The following is a 17,887-nucleotide window of genomic DNA, read 5'->3' on the forward strand; positions in this document are numbered from 1 at the left end:
GGAAGGCGATGGCCAGGCTGGGCTTCATGTCTGCGGCTGGCGGCTCGTTCCCCAGGCGGGATGAGAAGCTGAAGCCCGGCGCGGCCAGTGGCTGGGCTATGAACAGGGCCCCGGGGAGCTCATTTGCATGGGCCGGGGGTGGGGACAATATAACGGGGGGACACAGGTGGCGTGTGACGCAGCATCGCGTTGTTCAGTCTCTTGGCGGGTGGACTCCAGGGTCCCGCTGTCACACGGAATGTTCCCTTCTGCTCTGTCTTCTGCCCGCCTGAGATTTGCAACCATGAAATCAGTGAATAGAGAGAGTTACCCAGGGCTGGATTAAGGTGTAAACTAACCAAGCTACAGTTTCGGGGTTTGCAATATGAGGGGCCTCTAAAAGGAAAAAAAAGCTGAATCTATTTGAATTTTTTTTCAAAGTTGGTTGATAAATAAAGGAGATGGGGGAAAAGATGCTCTCTATAGACATTTTCGTTCAAATATGACAAAAATATACAGATCTGGCTACACAAATACCCTTAGCCTAGCCTTACCCTTCACTAATTGCTCATTACTGGCAGGCAGGAGGCCAGGGCTGAGGAAAAAAACGATAATTGCACTTGTAAAATTAGTATTTCTATGAGTAAGCCTGCTCTTAGTCTCCTAAAGCAGCGTTTTGTTGGCCAGCTGCTACTGGTAAAATTCTGAGTGTGTCTTCAGAACTTATTTACATAAATACATAATCTCACTGCCAATAAAATCAGGAATAATGTGAGGTCGGAGACAGCAGTGTCCTGAAGCAATCCTGCCAAGCTCATACCCCTATTGGACTCTTCCTAGGAGTGACATCATGCCTAGCGTCCCCCTTAGCTGGTAATAGCCACAACGCCACCATCTTTTGTGTAGCACTGAGGCACGCTCCAGCCTTCACTCCTGTTTTTCTTCATTTTCTTCAGTGTTCATGTGTTCTTTCTTCTTTTGATCTGTACATACACACAATCATGCATTTTAGTGCACACACCGCTTTCTGCTTTCATGCACTATCCATGTTTCAAATGACTGAGTTTGCAGGTGATTTCCCTACACCCCCCTAGGGGAGGTGTACACTCCCCCCCTGAATTTCCCCAACACCCCCACCCCCCGCCAGTTTTGTGAACTAGTTACATGCTAATTTAGTGACTGTTTGGAAATTTGAATTGAAATTGAAACATTAATACACACTTTCAAAGCATATAAAGTGTATGTTAAAATATGTGTATCTGAAAAAGTATAATAGATTTGAAAAGTATGATCAAAGACTAGCTTCCTTATACAGCTGTTGTTTTTTAGGACAATGTCAGTGCATTCATTTCGGTGATGTTGGCCAACCTAATAATTTCAAATTGTGATTTGTAAGCAAAGTCTAAATGAGCTGTCGCTGACAGCTAGTGATGAGCTGAGGGTTGGGGAGAAAGGCTTCAGGACCAGATTGTATTTACATTCACACCTAATCTACCTAGGTATCTAGCAAACAGAGCTGTGTTGCCCAAGTGACAGATTTTGGCTGGGATTGGGTTACAAATCACTTGAGTGCGGGGGTGTGTGTGTGTGGGGGGGGAATGAAATGTTATTCTTATTGTCTGAGTAAAGGGCAGTAGGACTGTACTTCGCCTGTGTTGATTGAGGGCATCAAGAGAGAGGGTGAGGACAGGTGTTTTCCTTGGTGGTCTGGCTGAGTCACAAGTACGATCTGACCTGCCCCTCTCCACTGTTTAAAGACAGAGCTGATTAGGCTTCATAAATTGTCTTTTGTTTTGTTAAGTCACCACTACAGCTGAAATCACTGAGAATCAGGTCTAAGTGCTCAGACCTGCTGTGGGACACTGTTTCTGTGGAAGAGACAGCCCAGCCTGCACCAGCAGCAAGGTTCCCCCACTGAGAGCTCAGCTGAAATCACTGAGAGCTGGTGGAACCTCAAGAGACCAACTCGCAGAGGTCACAGTGGCAGGTGGCAGCAGAAGGTGACGGCGCAGGGCCATTGGCCACAGAGAGGTGGAGTGAACGGTGGCACAACAAACAGCAGTGGCCAGAGCGAACAGTGAGCAGCTGGAGGAACGAGCAAGGTGCCTTCTTACCCCCCACCTGGGAGATGAACTCACCTGAAAGCACCTCTGAACTCTGAGTCTCCACTGACCAAGGACAACAGCGGTGAGTGGGGTGCAGGGCAGGGAAAAGTGAGGGGCCCATTAAATGTACATCTGTTTGTTGGACTATGTTTTAGTGACTTTGCTCTAGAATGCTAGATTTATAGAGATATGTTTCCCAGTAGGCCAAGATTTTAAAAATGCATTATTTGCCAAGGTTGTTATCTCACATCATTGCTATCTTGAGAGGTCATTATGTTGGGGAGTTTCTGTACTAAACATGTTTATTATTATAATTAATTTTTATATAAGAAAGCTTTCATGAGCTACAGCTCACTTCATCGGATGAAGTGAGCTGTAACTCACGAAAGCTTATGCTCAAATAAATTTGTTAGTCTCTAAGGTGCCACAAGTACTCCTTTTCTTTTTGTGAATTGTCATAAATATAAAGGGAAGGGTAAACCCCTTTGAAATCCCTCCTGGCCAGGGGAAAGCTCCTCTCACCTGTAAAGGGTTAAGAAGCTAAAGGTAACCTCGCTGGCACCTGACCAAAATGACCAATGAGGAGACAAGATACTTTCAAAAGCTGGGAGGAGGTAGAGAAACAAAGGGTCTGTGTCTGTCTGTATGCTGGTCTTTGCCAGGGATAGACCAGGAATGGAGTCTTAGAACTTTTAGTAAGTAATCTAGCTAGGTATGTGTTAGATTATGATTTCTTTAAATGGCTGAGAAAAGAATTGTGCTGAATACAATAACTATTTCTGTCTGTGTATCTTTTTTGTAACTTAAGGTTTTGCCTAGAGGGGTTCTCTATGTTTTTGAATCTAATTACCCTGTAAGATATCTACCATCCTGATTTTACAGGGGGGATTTCTTTATTTCTATTTACTTCTATTTTTATTAAAAGTCTTCTTGTAAGAAAACTGAATGCTTTTTCATTCTTCTCAGATCCAAGGGTCTGGGTCTGTAGTCACCTAGGCAAATTGGTGAGGCTTTTTACCAAACCTTGTCCAGGAAGTGGGGTGCAAGGTTTTGGGAAGTATTTTGGGGGGAAAGACGCGTCCGAACAGCTCTTCCCCAGTAACCAGTATTAGTTTGGTGGTGGTAGCGGCCAGTCCAAGGACAATGGGGGGGGGGGGGAATATTTTGTACCTTGGGGAAGTTTTTGACCTAAGCTGGTAAAGATAAGCTTAGGAGGTTTTTCATGCAGGTCCCCACATCTGTACCCTAGAGTTCAGAGTGGGGGAGGAACCTTGACAACCTCTCTCACCACATTCAGAAAATTGCATATGTGGCTGATGAATGCACAGATACAAATGGGCATCAAGTATTAAGTCATCGTGTACGTTATCTTGATGTCAGAGGTAGGCCAGTAGATGCATTTCTAGATCTTCAAGTTATAGAAGACACATCGGCTGCATCTGTGACAACCCACATCTTAGAAGAGATAAATGCTTGTCAATTGGACCCCAAACAGGTGGCTGCTTGTGCATTTGATGGAGCTGCAAACTTCTCTGGAAGACATGGTGGAGCACAAGCTTTGCTCACAGAAAAGTGTAACCCTGGTCTCTCCCATACACACTGCAGATCCCATCTCCTCCAGCTAGCACTAGTATGACTCTTCAAAAGACATTTAAAAAGCTATAAATGTAATGTCTTCATTATATTCTTTTTTCAGCAAGAGTCCAAAAAGACTGAATATCTTGGAAAATATAGAAGATACACTGGGACCGAAGTTCATATTCGTCCAACCTGGCCAAACCCTCTGGCTTTCTCATGAGCGATCCTTGGCTGTTGTCTGAAAATTACTCCAGCCATTATTACTGGCTTTGGAAAGTATCTGCCAAGATGGGGTGGATCTAAGTAGTGAGGCTGGTGGATTACTTTTGCTACTACGTTCAGAGAAGACTATTGCCATTCTCTCTCTTGTAAGTCTACTGCTGAGACTACTTGGGTCATTAAATAGTGCCATCCAGGCATCTGCTAGGACAGTAGTAGATCTTTGTCCAGCAACAGAAGCTACATTTGGATCAATCAGAGAGCTATCAACTTTTTACTGGTTTCAATAAAAAACTTTCTGCTACTAATTTTAGTATCAATATTAGGTAATTAAGCATAACATTTCTATTCAAACAAAGCAAATTCATTTATTGGAAAAATACAACCCACATCCAATTTTCTGATGGTTTGCTTATTACCTGGGTGTAATTCATATCAATATAACTAAGAATTGAGCATTAAGCTTGTGGGTTACCTGCATCCTATATCCTCTATGGTCTCTTGTATCCTTTATTTCCACCTTATATCCTCTCAGAGTCTGATTGCATATTTAGAGAAGGAATTCCACAATTTAGATGCCCCAGGAGAGAAGAAGAATTTCCTGAAAGCTCTTCTAGTAAATTGTATTATTTACTGTATTTTAATTTGTATTTTTATATTGTATTGTTTACTTCTACTTTATTTACAAATGCAATTAGTTCAAAGAATTTGTCTACAATTTATTTCTGTCATGAGGTCATCATTACAGAGAGGGCTGCTGAAAATGAAGATTATTATTATATTTTTACAACTTCCCCTTTGTATATGTGCAAATGAATATATAAACATGAAAGCTTTTTAATTTCCTTTCTGTGAAAATAATACATTTTTATTTTTATTAGCAACGGTAAAACAACTGAACAGAGGTATCTATCTATCTATCTATCGCCTCCTATCTATATCTCTAGCTAATCTGGGTGTGTTTCCGCACTCTTTCCCTTAGATGTTGGTGTCAAAGTTATGAACCAAGACCTAGTCGCATTACCGATCTATTCCTTATTCAGGAGAACCTGGAAAACGACTGGGAAAAGAAACTTTGGAAAGAAGCACCATGATATTTCTGCTTTGGGATGTGATGTTGGAAAGGGTTTTGGAGGGAAAGCCCTGAGTCTGAGGAGAAGAGCCAGTGCTCCAGAGGTAGGACAGAAGGCCAGGAGGAGGCTCAGCCAATGATTCAATCGTACCCTGAGGCTTAGGTGGGGCTCGCTAGGTGCACACGCCCTGCTACTGGCCCCACTACAAAACGGTGGATGAGTTTGGGGGCTGGTTCTAATAGGTTTCCCCTCGCTGTCTGTCTCCAGCACAGTGGTACATGGAGGTGTCAGCGATTTGCTGGCCGGTCAGCTGCAGGAACACTTGGCTTTTGGAGGGGTCTCTGGTGATGCTGAGGCGATTTGTGAGCGCACCGCTGTAAGCCGTATTTCCAGCGTGCCAGATAACTCCGACCCATTCCAGCCCTTTCCCCGCTGGTTGGCGGGCCCAGTGCACCCCGTCGCTAGTGAGAGAGAATCCGGACACGGTGCAGGTCAGTCTGAGAGTCTCTCCCGGCTTCTTGATTCCCCCACCGGACTCCACCAGGCTGATCTGGGAATAGACACCTGCAGAGGGGGAAATAAAGGGGAAATATTGCAGTGATTACTGGAGGCGCAGTTATTCGGGAAGATATGGTACAGGGCGCTCCGCTGCAGCCCAGATCCCGCCCGTACCCGCGGGGAGCAGCAGGAGGAAGAGGATGGCCAGGTTGGGGGTCATGTCTGCGGCTGGTGGCTCGTTCCCCAGGCGGGACGAGAAGCTGAAGCCCGGCGCTGGCTCTGTGCGGGTGAGCGGCCTGCGGCTGGGCTATGAACCGGGCCCCGGGGAGCTCATTTGCATGGGCCAGGGGGTGGGGACAATATAAAGGGGGACACAGGTGGCATGTGATGCAGCATCGCGTTGTTCAATCTCCTGGCGGGTGGACTCCAGGGTCCCGCTGTCACACGGAATGTTCCCTTCTGCTCTGTCTTCTGCCCGCCTGAGAGTTGCCGCCGTGAAACAACCCAATGGAGAGAATCTACCGATCCCCATACACTCTAGCTATCCATCTACATTTTATGCTGACGCCCAATACAGTAGCATTTTTAAGGCTTTCCAACTCAGAATGAGAAGGAAGTTTCCGAAAACTTAATGGAGTCCCTAGCTCTTGTCCCTCCTTGTGGGGAAAGCCTCTTGGGATTGTCTTTCTTTATATGGATCAATTACCGGGTTTGTTTGTTTCATGGGTTTTTTAAGTATGTTTAATGTGTAAGTATCTCTCCGTGTATCTCTTTCTCCCTCTCCCACCCTCTTTACTTATTTAGTATTTCAGGACTTCATTTCAAACGAGCCTTTTCCGAATGTTATCCTCGGTATGGTGGAAAAATCTTTTCAAAGGAGCTCCTAACTCCCTTCGGCATATGTGAGGTTGGAAGACTGATTAGTTTATTTCACTGTAGGCATCACACTCCAAATCTCCTCTGTCCGAAGATGCAGGAATCTGTTCAATTTATTTCGGATATCTGTGTTAAAAGAGTGAAACCACTATCCTCTCCTTTTCCTCCTTAAACCCCACAAATACCAATCGGAAAATTAGTTCTTGAAAAAGGGAATTTAAAAACAAAACAAGACCGAGAAGGGGCTTTCGAAGGCTCTTTCCGAATTATGTTAATGGGAAAGGTATGTCCCAATCCATGAAGTCGTCTGGAAACTCTCATCCCAAGAATTTGGGTATGGAGATCAACTCTTGCTTGGGTGAGTAAACCAACCTCCCACTGATCCGGGATTATAAAATACATTCCCCATTTGGGCAGCTAATTTGGTAGTTCGCTTTAGTGCTGCTTCCCATAGAGCAGCTGGTCAGGCTGCTGTTGAGAGAAGAGACCGGGCTACTGGGCTCCGGGAGATTCTTGAGGATGGCAATTGTTAGGATCCCAGGTTCCTAATGGCTGCTCAGAGAGAGCAGTGATTAGTGCAGGGGAGCTGGGGATAATGATGTGGGGAAGAGAATTTAAACATGGAGGCTGGCATAGATGTGATCCAAACAGGCAATATTCTGAGCGTCTGAGATACTTACCTCTCCTGTGAAAGCCAGAGGGGTTTTAGCTCAATCCGCCCTTTGCACGTCTGGGTTAATAATCCCTTTTGGAGTGTTTGATCTGAATAGATGTCCTGTTCAGGCCATGCCTTCGACTTTCTCGCGCAGAGAACGCGATTCCCACCTCCAGTGTGACAGTGGGGCTCTAGTTTCTACACCAGGGACCGGATTGAAAGACTTTGGGTTCATCTTCTCAGCTAGGGGAGGAAAGAAAAGTCTAGTGCGTCTAGCTAGAATAGCAAGAGTTTAGTCCCGACAATTCCTGTGGCCTTTTCCCTTCACTTCTTGGAAGAAAGATAGAAAAACCCGAGAGAACAAGTGACCGGGTGCCAGGACTCCTGGGCTGGATTCCCCGCCCTGGGAGGTCTGAGTCCCTGTGTGACTTTGGGTGACATGGGGTTTAAGTCACAAGTGCCCGTGACCTGCCATGGAATGTAGACGAAGCCAATAACGAGCCAAGCAGAGAGAGCGCGGGGCTGGCAGCTGCTGCTCCCGGCGGCTCTCACAGGCAGGCTGGTTCTCCGCGAGGTTAGTTTTAGTGCGGGCTCGAACAGGTTCCCCGCTCACTGTGTGTCTCTCTCGCAGAAATACACCGAGGTGTCTGCGGGCTGCAGGCCGGTGAGTTGCAGGAACACTTGGCTTTTGGAGGTGTCTCTGGTAAAAGTGAGGCGATTTTTGAGAGCACCGTTATAGTTGGTGCCGCCATCACCCCAGATAACTCCCATCCATTGCAGCCCTTTCCCCCCTGACTGGCGGGCCCAGTGCACCCCGTCGCTAGTGAGAGAGAATCCGGATACGGTGCAGGTCAGTCTGAGGGTCTCCCCGGGCTTCTTGATTCCCCCACCGGACTCCACCAGGCTGACCTGGGAATAGACACCTGCAGAGGGGGAAATAAAGGGGAAATATTGCAGTGATTACTGGAGGCGCAGTTATTCGGGAAGATATGGTACGGGGCGCTCCGCTGCAGCCCAGATCCCGCCCGTACCCGCGGGGAGCAGCAGGAGGAAGAGGATGGCCAGGCTGGGGGTCATGTCTGCGGCTGGCGGCTCGTTCCGCAGGCTGGATGAGAAGCTGAAGCCCGGCGCTGGCTCTGTGCGGGGTGAGCGGCCTGCGGCTGGGCTATGAACCGGGCCCCGGGGAGCTCATTTGCATGGGCCAGGGGGTGGGGACAATATAATGGGGGGATATAGGAGGCGTATGACGCAGCGTCGCGTTGTAAAATCCAGTGGCCGGTGGATTAGAGAGTCCGACCTCAATAAAGAAACATTCCTGAGGGTATTCAGTTTGTGCTCCTTACAGTTGAAAATGTAAAACCCATTAAATTTAATCGATCTATCTATCTATCTATCGTTGGATTGTATAAGGAATTTTATGGAGGACTTGGAAGAATGTCTAGCCTTTTTGCCTGTTAATCGTGAAAACTCTCTCTGGCGTTTAGCGTCTGCGTTTGCATCAGTCGCAAGATTTGTTTGTTTCATGGGTTTTAATTGTTATGTTTAAGATGCATGTAGATATTATCTCTGTCTCTCTCTTACTACTTATTTATTATTGGAAACTGCTGGTGTAAAGGGGCCTGTTTGGAGCGTAATCCTTGCCATAGCGGAAAATATATTCAATGGAGGGTGTATCTCCATTGGGCGTCTTTGAGACTGGAAGACTAATTCACTTACTTCACTGTAATGAGGCAGAATTAAAAGGACCTTTGTCACAAGCAGTAGGAGGCTCTTCAAGTTCTGTAGGGTATCTGTCGTAAAAGATCCAGTGCCCTCTTCCTTTTCTTTCTAAAGCCCATAAATACCAGAAAGAGAATAAATTTCAGAAAAAGTAATTAGCAAATAATCTGACTAGGGGCTTCCGATGTTCATTGCGGAATAATCTGAAAGGCAAATGTCTGTCCCAATCTCTTAGCTTCGAAATTCTCACCCCGAGATTTTCGGTAAGGAGATCCACTCTCTTGCTTCGGTGACTAAACCCAACGCACTGATAGGGGCTTATGAGAAATCTTCTCCTCTGGGCGGCTTAGCTGAGGACACCGCCCTGTATTCCTGTGCGAGAGGCACAGTTAGAAGAAGCTGGTCTGAGCTCAGACAAAAACCTCCCGGCTTTAGAGCCCGGGTAAGAGAGATCCTGGGGGTGGGGCTCACACCCCACAGCAGTGATAACATACACATAGGCTGTGTCTACACTTGCAGATGTACAGCGCCGGGAGTCAGAGCGTCCCCCAGAGAGCAGGGCAGGGAAAGCGCTGTTGTGTGTTCACACTGTCAGCCGCCAGTGCAATGGCGTGGCCACGCTTGCGGCACTTGCAGAGCCATTCGGAGCGGTGCATTCTGGGCAGTATCCCACAGAGCACCTCTTCCTTGTCTGCATATGAAGTTTGTGGGAAGGGGTGTGTGTGTGTGGGGGGGGGTTGCTTTGCATCCCAGCAGCCTCTGCTCTTCCATCAGCATTTGGCGCCATTTTTCAATGGTTTTTGTACTGCGCGCTCTGTCTGCCTCTTCCTTCTGTGGGAATGGATCCCGAACTGGTGAGGAATATGCTCATGGGTCTCACTAACATGACACGAATGGCAGCCCAGCTACTCCTTAAACTACGAAGTGAAGATGAGCAGGCTGACAATGATGTCTCTGCACATAGTAAATATGACAGGAGATTGCTTGTGGCATTCAGGGAGGTGCTGACCACCGTGGAAGGCTGCTTTTGGGCTTGGAAAACAAGCTCCGAGTGGTGGAATTACATCATCATGCAAGTCTGGGATGACGGGCAGTGGCTGCAGAATTTTCGGATGAGGAAAGGCACTTTCATGGCACTGTGTGCTGCGCTCAGCCCCACCCTGTTGTGCAGGGCCAAAAGAATGAGAGCCGCCCTGTTGGTGGAGAAGCGAGTGGTGATTGCAGTCTGGAAGCTGGCTACTCCACACAGCTACCAATGGGTCGCTAACCAGTTTGGAGAGGGCAAGCCAACCATTGGACTTGTGTTGATGGAAGTGTGCAGGGCCATTCACCACATCCTGCTCAGAAAAACCATGGCTCTGGGCAAAGTGCGTGACATTGTGGCTGGCTTTGCACAAATGAGTTTCCCTAACTGTGGAGGGGCGATAGACAGCACGCACATTTCAATTCTGGCACCAGACCACATAGCCTCCAAGTATATTAATCGAAAGGGGTATTTTTCCATGGTTCTTCAGGAGTTTGTGGATCACTGTGGGCATTTCACAGACATTAACGTAGGCTGGTCCGGGAAGTTGCATGATGCATGAATCTTTTGGAACACAGGCCTGTTCAGGAAGCTGCAAGTGGGTTCTTTCTTCCCAGACCAGAAGATCACTGTAGGGGAAATCTAAATGCCCATTGGGATCCTGGGAGACCCTGCCTACCCCTTGATGTTTTGGCTCATGAAGGCATACATGGGGAGTCAAACTGTGTTGGTGATGTCATGGGGGTTCAAAGGAAAGAGTTTTGGGACACCGGATGCAGGGAGGATCAGGGGCAGAGCTGCTCCATTTGTCGTACTAGGGGAGCCTGGATTGAATCCACTTGGTGCTCCATAATGTTTAGGAGCCGCTATGTGGCTTCTTTCTGCTGCTCCACATTCTCCTTCTGTTCTCTCCTCCCGAGGTCCCTCCTCTGCGGCATTTTCTTATTTTCAGCAGCAGCCTGCTGCATAACTTCATGAAAAGGTCCTCTCTACTTTTTTGAGGCCGCTTCCTGAGTCTGCGCAGCCATTCAGCCAGCGTTAACAAGGACGACTGGGATCCCAAGGTTGCATCTGTGAAGCCAAAATGCAACATTTTACATAGGCACCATTGTTAACACTCGACAGAGCACTGATACAGCCGATCTTAAACACAAACACAATTCAGATACCTGTCACAGAGTGCGTGCACATAAGCCACAAGACCCCCGAAATGGTGAGTAGCCACAGAGGCAGGGGGACTTACTGTACTCCAGGCCTGTGTGTCTTGGGGAGAGCTAACACTGCAGGGGACACAATGCTCACTACTGTCCACACTTTTTCCACAGGCTGTGTTCATCACTGAAGATATCTCGCTGCTGAGGCTGAGCAAGGAAGCAAGGTATCATCTTGTGCAAGACACGGCTTCTGCCCTGGCCCTTATGCGGCTTCTCTGTGTGCAGCAATGCTGTCCCCCCACCCCAACATCACAGTGGTCTGGGAATGTTACCCTTAATGGGACAAGGGACAAAGCAGCTCTGCCAAAGAAGCAGATTGCCCACAGATTGCAGAAGCAGATTGCCCACTATCTGCATGAGGCTTTCAATGAGATCACTGAGGCCGATTACTAGGATGTGAGAGAGACCATCAATGCCCTGTTCCACCTCCGGGCACGTGTCTATACGAGCACCGCACATAGCCAAGTGTGCTTCCTGCAACCCTCCTCGCCCCAACAAACTGCCCCCAGCTACTCGCTTTCCAAGATCAAAGCTGCTTACCAGGTGCCTCCTCTGCTGTTTGCACTTCCCCAAGCACTGACTGCTGTGACTGGCTAGCCTCCTCCGGGGTAGAAAAGAGCTCCTGGCTGCCTGTACCTATGGATGCTGAGTTGTCCTCTGCCTCTGGGCCCCTCTCCTCCCCTGCACCGTCGCCTCCAATTTCTTCCTCCTGGGTTGGTACCCTCTCAGCTGGAACAGCCCCTGAAGTGTCCACGGGGCTGTTTGCAGTGGAGGTGGGGTCGCCCCCAAGTATTGTGTCCACCTCTGTAGAACCGGCAGGTCGTTGGCACAGCACCGGAGCAGTGGTTTGCCTCCCATGCCTTGTGGCAGGCATTCCACAGCACCTTTATTTTAACCCTGCACTGCACGGCATCCCAGTCATGGCCCCTTTTTTGGTCATGGACCTTGATGTCTGCCCATAGGTATCATAATTCCTACAGCTGGAGTGCAGCTGGGACTGGACAGCTTCCTCCTCACAAACGCTGATGAGGTCTAGCACCTCGGCATTGCTCCAAGCAGGGGATTGCCTGTCCTGTGGAGACCTGGTCACCTGGAAAGATGCGCTGAGAGCACTCCACACATCCCCGAGCAAACAGGAAAGGGACTTTCAAATTTCCCAAAGAATTTAAAGGCCGGGTCTGACAGTTGGCCACCTGAGGGCAGGGCAGCAGAGTTCAAACCAATGACCAGAGAGGCTAGCACAGGCATTGTGGGACACGTCCTAGAGGCCGATCAGAGCGCAGTAATAGAGCAGGGTGTCCACACTGGCACCGCAATGCTGTCGCCGGGGCACAGAAAGCTGTATGCGTCTCATCGAGGTGTATTACCCAGAGCACTCCAACCGCAGAGTCCGGGCACAACTTGCCAGTGTGGACACCTCAGGAATTACAGCACCAGGAGCTGATTTAATGTGCTCCAACTTGCCAGTGTAGACAAGGCCTAAGTCGAACTAAAGTCTCATTTTCCATGGTGTTGGAGGGGAAACTACTCAGGGAATTGGCTGGTACCTGAACAGACACAGGGGGCTGCAGATTTTCTCTTTGGGTGCAGCCTCCCCAGAGAGACAGATTTAAACAGGAAACTGTCCTCCTTATTTGCATATTCTGCTGCTTATGAGAGAGACACCCTCCTTTCATTATTGACCCAAATCTCTTGCACAAGGGCTGAAAGAGGGGGAACTCAGCTGCACTTTTCTGTATGTTTGTACAGCATCTAGCACGCTGCAGTGTGATCCTGACTATACTTTTCCTTCAGGGACAAATCTACACCTGTCTTGAATGATCCCAAATTTGTAGGCACCAGATATGAGCCCCTTGAAAAGCTTCTGCTTTTGTCAGCTAATATCTATAAGTTATAGAAAGGAGGGGCTCAGGTTCTGCTGATGGGGTTCTCTGCAGGTGAAAATAGTTGAAGGGAGACGCTGGGGGCGGGGTGTGTGGATATGGAGGGTAGGGGAATAAGCCCTGCCGTGGGGATCTCCATGAGGTGGGAATGGCAGTGGGAGGACATGGGGGTAGGGATAAGTTGTCTGTGACATGGGACTGAATGGGTACTGGAGTATCAGGCAGATGTGTCTTCTAGAGCTCCCGAGCAGTTATAATAGGCATGAGGTGTCCGTATCTCTAGGGCAGCTCGGAAACCCTCAGCCTGGCTGTTGGAGGTGGGTTTAAATAACACATTTTAATTCATACACTTTAACGTTGGTTCTATCAGCCTGAGGTAGTGGGAGGTGGAGGGGGGTGAGGAAAGTTGGGGAGGAGCGGAGTGTGGGGCACAGAGTGTGTCAAGGTTCCTCCCCCACTCTGAACTCTAGGGTACAGATGTGGGGACCTGCATGAAAAACCTCCTAAGCTTATCTTTACCAGCTTAGGTCAAAACTTCCCCAAGGTACAAAATATTCCACCCGTTGTCCTTGGACTGGCCGCTACCACCACCAAACTAATACTGGTTACTGGGAAAGAGCTGTTTGGACGTGTCCTTCCCCCCAAAATACTTCCCAAAACCTTGCACCCCACTTCCTGGACAAGGTTTGGTAAAAAGCCTCACCAATTTGCCTAGGTGACTACAGACCCAGACCCTTGGATCTTAAGAACAATGAACAATCCTCCCAACACTTGCACCCCCCCTTTCCTGGGAAATGTTGGATAAAAAGCCTCACCAATTTGCATAGGTGACCACAGACCCAAACCCTTGGATCTGAGAACAATGAAAAAGCATTCAGTTTTTTACAAGAAGACTTTTAATAAAAAATAGAAGTAAATAGAAATAAAGAAATCCCCCCTGTAAAATCAGGATGGTAGATATCTTACAGGGTAATTAGATTCAAAAACATAGAGAACCCCTCTAGGCAAAACCTTAAGTTACAAAAAAGATACACAGACAGAAATAGTTATTGTATTCAGCACAATTCTTTTCTCAGCCATTTAAAGAAATCATAATCTAACACATACCTAGCTAGATTACTTACTAAAAGTTCTAAGACTCCATTCCTGGTCTATCCCCGGCAAAGACCCATAATACAGACAGACTCAGACCCTTTGTTTCTCTCCCTCCTCCCAGCTTTTGAAAGTATCTTGTCTCCTCATTGGTCATTTTGGTCAGGTGCCAGCGAGGTTACCTTTAGCTTCTTAACCCTTTACAGGTGAGAGGAGCTTTCCCCTGGCCAGGAGGGATTTCAAAGGGGTTTACCCTTCCCTTTATATTTATGACAGAGTGTATTAGGGACAAGGGAAAGTTGCGGGCTGGACGCTGCAAATAGTGCGGTTAGTCAGTGTCTGCATTTGTGTGTGTGTGTGAGAGAGCCACAGCGAGGCAGCTCAAGGGAGGAGTAATTAATTTCACGGCTCTCCCCGCTGCCAGCTGTAGAACTGCAGCGCCCCCAGCGGAGAGTTTGCCCTTAGCCAGCGAGGGCAGGTTTTTGTCTGAGCTCAGCCCGGCTTCCCCGCACTGTGTCTCTCGCACAGTGATACCGGGCGGCGTCCTCGGGCTTCAGGCCGGTCATTTGCAGATACAGCAGGTTGTTGGAGTTGTCTCTGGAGATGGTGAATCGGCCTTTGACCGAGTCTGCGTAAAATTGTTGGCTCCCATCAGTGTAAATGCGTGAGACCCACTCGAGCCCCTTCCCGGGAGCCTGGGGGACCCAGCTCATGTGGTAGCTGCTGAAGGTGAAGCCGGAGGCTTTGCAGGAGAGGCGGAGAGAGTCTCTGGGCTTTTTCACACCCCCTCCGGACTCCACCAGCGTCTGGGACCGGACACCTGGGAATAGAAAGATATTATACATCGTGTTAATATTCAGAGCAATAACAGACTGTTCCCCTGCCTCACTAATGCGTGTGAGGGGAGGAAATACCTTCCAAAGCCACTGCAAGGAACACTAACTGGAGCCAAAGCCTCATTTTCCCGGGTGCTGGAGGGGAAAGTTCTCAGGGGACTGGCTGGTGACTGCACTGACCCAGGGGGCTGCGGATTGTGTCTCCAGGTGCAGCCTGGGCAGAGAGAGGCACAGATTTAAACAGGAAACTCTCACCCTGATTTGCATATCCCGCTCCTTATAAGACACACAAACTCCTTCTTTGGGTAATCTCATTTCCTGCCCTCGGATTCCGGGAGAAGGGGGAGTTATGTATCAATGTGTGTAGCGCTCCGACCCACATCGCACTGAAACCCCGGGGGATTTTGAGTGGCTTGGATCGACATCGGATCAGGTCCCCTTTGTTTGCATGGAGTCCTGCGAAATGGGAGCCTGGTCCTGAAGTGCTCCGGAAAGGGGCTGTCAGAGCAGTAAGAGAGGAAGCCGGGAGTGAGGGATTGTAGCAGAAAAGAGAGAAAGCAAGAAAGGAAGCTGCAGCCCTGGTAATGACAGCCCAGCGCTTCTAGACCCCTTTCAATCAGCACCACCATGATCTTCATCCTCCTCCCCCTCCTCAGCTTTGGCGCAGTCTCAAACTTTGCCAGCAAATATTTTATAGACTCGTTCTCGATAGTTCCTCATCTCGAATGGGGGGGGGGGAGGGGGGGCAGCAGCATTTCCCTCTCTCACAGATGCTGTGAAAGCAATGACATTAAACATTGTGGGGGGCTGATACATTACCTCAGTTTGGGGCATACTAGCACCTGCGATAAAACTTGGAGTCCTGAATCACTGCTGTTCAGTTATAATATTATCTTGGATCATAATAAATAATTAATAGTAATTTATTCCCTTTGTTGAGGTTGGGCCGGGAGGCCCCTTTTCGGGCCCCAGGAGTCGAAGCTCTGGGCCATCTCAGGACAAACAGATGTTCCCTCCCGCAAAGATCTGTTTGTCGGATATAATTTTTGTTGCTTCAGTCCCAGCACATGGGGAATCTGGAGGTGCTGGGTGTGGTGGGGTGGGATAGGGTGGATGGAGAAGGGGACCCTCCTGGTGTGTAAGTGGCAGGGGGAGGGGGTGGGGAAGCCCCTCTCATACATGCCTTCTTGTATGAGTGTGAACCTCCAAGTTGGGTAAATTCCCTAGAACAGAAAAGTGGAGGTGACAGGCAGGGATTGGTAGATTCCCCTGTTTTTTCTCTTTTCTCCTCTGCTGATTTTGGTGCTTGATACCCGCCAGCAGCGACCTGTTTCTGAAAGCGACAGGGTAGGTTTTTGTCTGAGCTCAGACCGGCTTCCTCTCACTGTGTGTCTGGCACAGTAATAGCGGGCAGTGCCCTCGGGTCTCAGACCAGTCATTTGCAGATACAGCAGGTTGTTGGAGTAGTCCGTGGAAATGGTGAAGCGTCCCTTGAAAGGCTGTGTGTAGTTGATGGTAGTTGAAGTTGGGTGTATTTCCCCTATGCACTCCAGTCCCTTCCCAGGGGCCTGTCTGACCCAGCTCATCCAGTAATTGCTAAAGGTGAACTAGGAGCCTTTACAGGAGAGACGGAGAAAGTCTCCGGGCTTTTTCACATCCCCTCCGGACTCCACCAGCTGGACCTGGGACCGGACACCTGCAAATAAAGACTCAGTGAGATCCCTGCAGACTTGGCTCCTGTCGAGATTTATATAAAACCAGGGGACTCCCCGTTGTCTTTAGGAAAACAATGTACCAGCGGAAACAGTTGCAATCAGAAGGAAATGTAGCCAGAGTGGCATGTTCCTGAGCCTTGGGGCTTTGCCTGGCACTGCACAGACACTGGGGGCTGCGGATTCTCCACCCCGGACCTGCAGGGTGAGGGGAAGGGCTGGCTTTAAAGAGGAAGCTGGGTGAGGGTATTTGCGTAGCCTGCTTTTATAAGGGAAATAAACCCTAGTCCCAAATGCATTTCCCGGAATAGCAGGGGGAATATCTACTGAGAGCCAGCTGAGAATGTTACTGGGGCACTGAGGTAGTGGGCCTGTGGTGTCTTTCAGCAACACTGTTTATTCGTCTAGAATTGACAAAGGAGCCTCAGGGCGTTGGGTTTGGTGTAACTAAATGATTTGGGGACCTAAGTTCTAATAATTTTCTCTGGTATTTAGGCTGCTAATTTTAAGCCTCTTCTGAAAGTTGGATTAGGCTCCCAGTTCACTTAAACCGTTCCCCATTTCTACAGTCATAAGACTGGAAGGGAGATCGAGAGGTCATCTAGACCAGTCCCCTGCTCTCACGGCAGGACCAGCGCCATCTAGACCATCCCTGACAGGTGTTTGTTTAATCTGCTCTTAAAAATCTCTAATGATGGAGATTCCACAACCTCCCTAGGCAACCTCCCTGATAAAACTTCTGAGGCTCATTGGGGGAGCACAGTGTGTTAGGAGGAGGTGAATGGAGGAGGAAGAGAAGCTCCCTGTTGTAGAAATATTGTCTCTTTGTGAGGAGTTAAATCTGATCACTGGGATTCAATATAAATTAACGGAAAGGAATTAGATGAAATAAAATCCATGAGTTCCTAGAATTGTCTCTTTTCTCCCAGTTAAGCTTATTGTAGGTTAAATAGACTTTGAGGAGTGAATGTTTTATTCTGAGCTCAGACAGTGTTTAAACCATGATTCTAGGACTGCAGTAACTCAGCCAGAAGGTAGGAGTCTGTTACAGGAATGGGTGGGTGAGGTTCTGTGACTATACTAGATGATCAGGACGGTGTCTGTTGGCCCTAACATCCTTGAGTCTATGAGTCTTCCCTCGCTGTGGCCCGCAGGGTGACTTTGGGCAAGTCCTGTCACTTACTTCCCTATCTTTTGCCTCAGTTTCCCCATCTATAACAAGAAGGAGGACAATTCTTCCCTCTCCTTGTAAAGAGCTTTGAGGTCTACTGTTGAAAAGTTATTACTCTAAGAATACCAACGTTTGCAATCTGTGCCATTTGTCAATTAACAGTGAGTGAGTATTCACTGTGGACAGGGCTTAAATAGACTCATAGACTTTAAGGTCAGAAGGGAAGATCATGATAACTTAGTCTAACATTCTG

The sequence above is a fragment of the Eretmochelys imbricata genome, chromosome 13 (genome assembly GCF_965152235.1).
Source record: "Eretmochelys imbricata isolate rEreImb1 chromosome 13, rEreImb1.hap1, whole genome shotgun sequence".
Classification (NCBI taxonomy): Eukaryota; Metazoa; Chordata; order Testudines; family Cheloniidae; genus Eretmochelys; species Eretmochelys imbricata.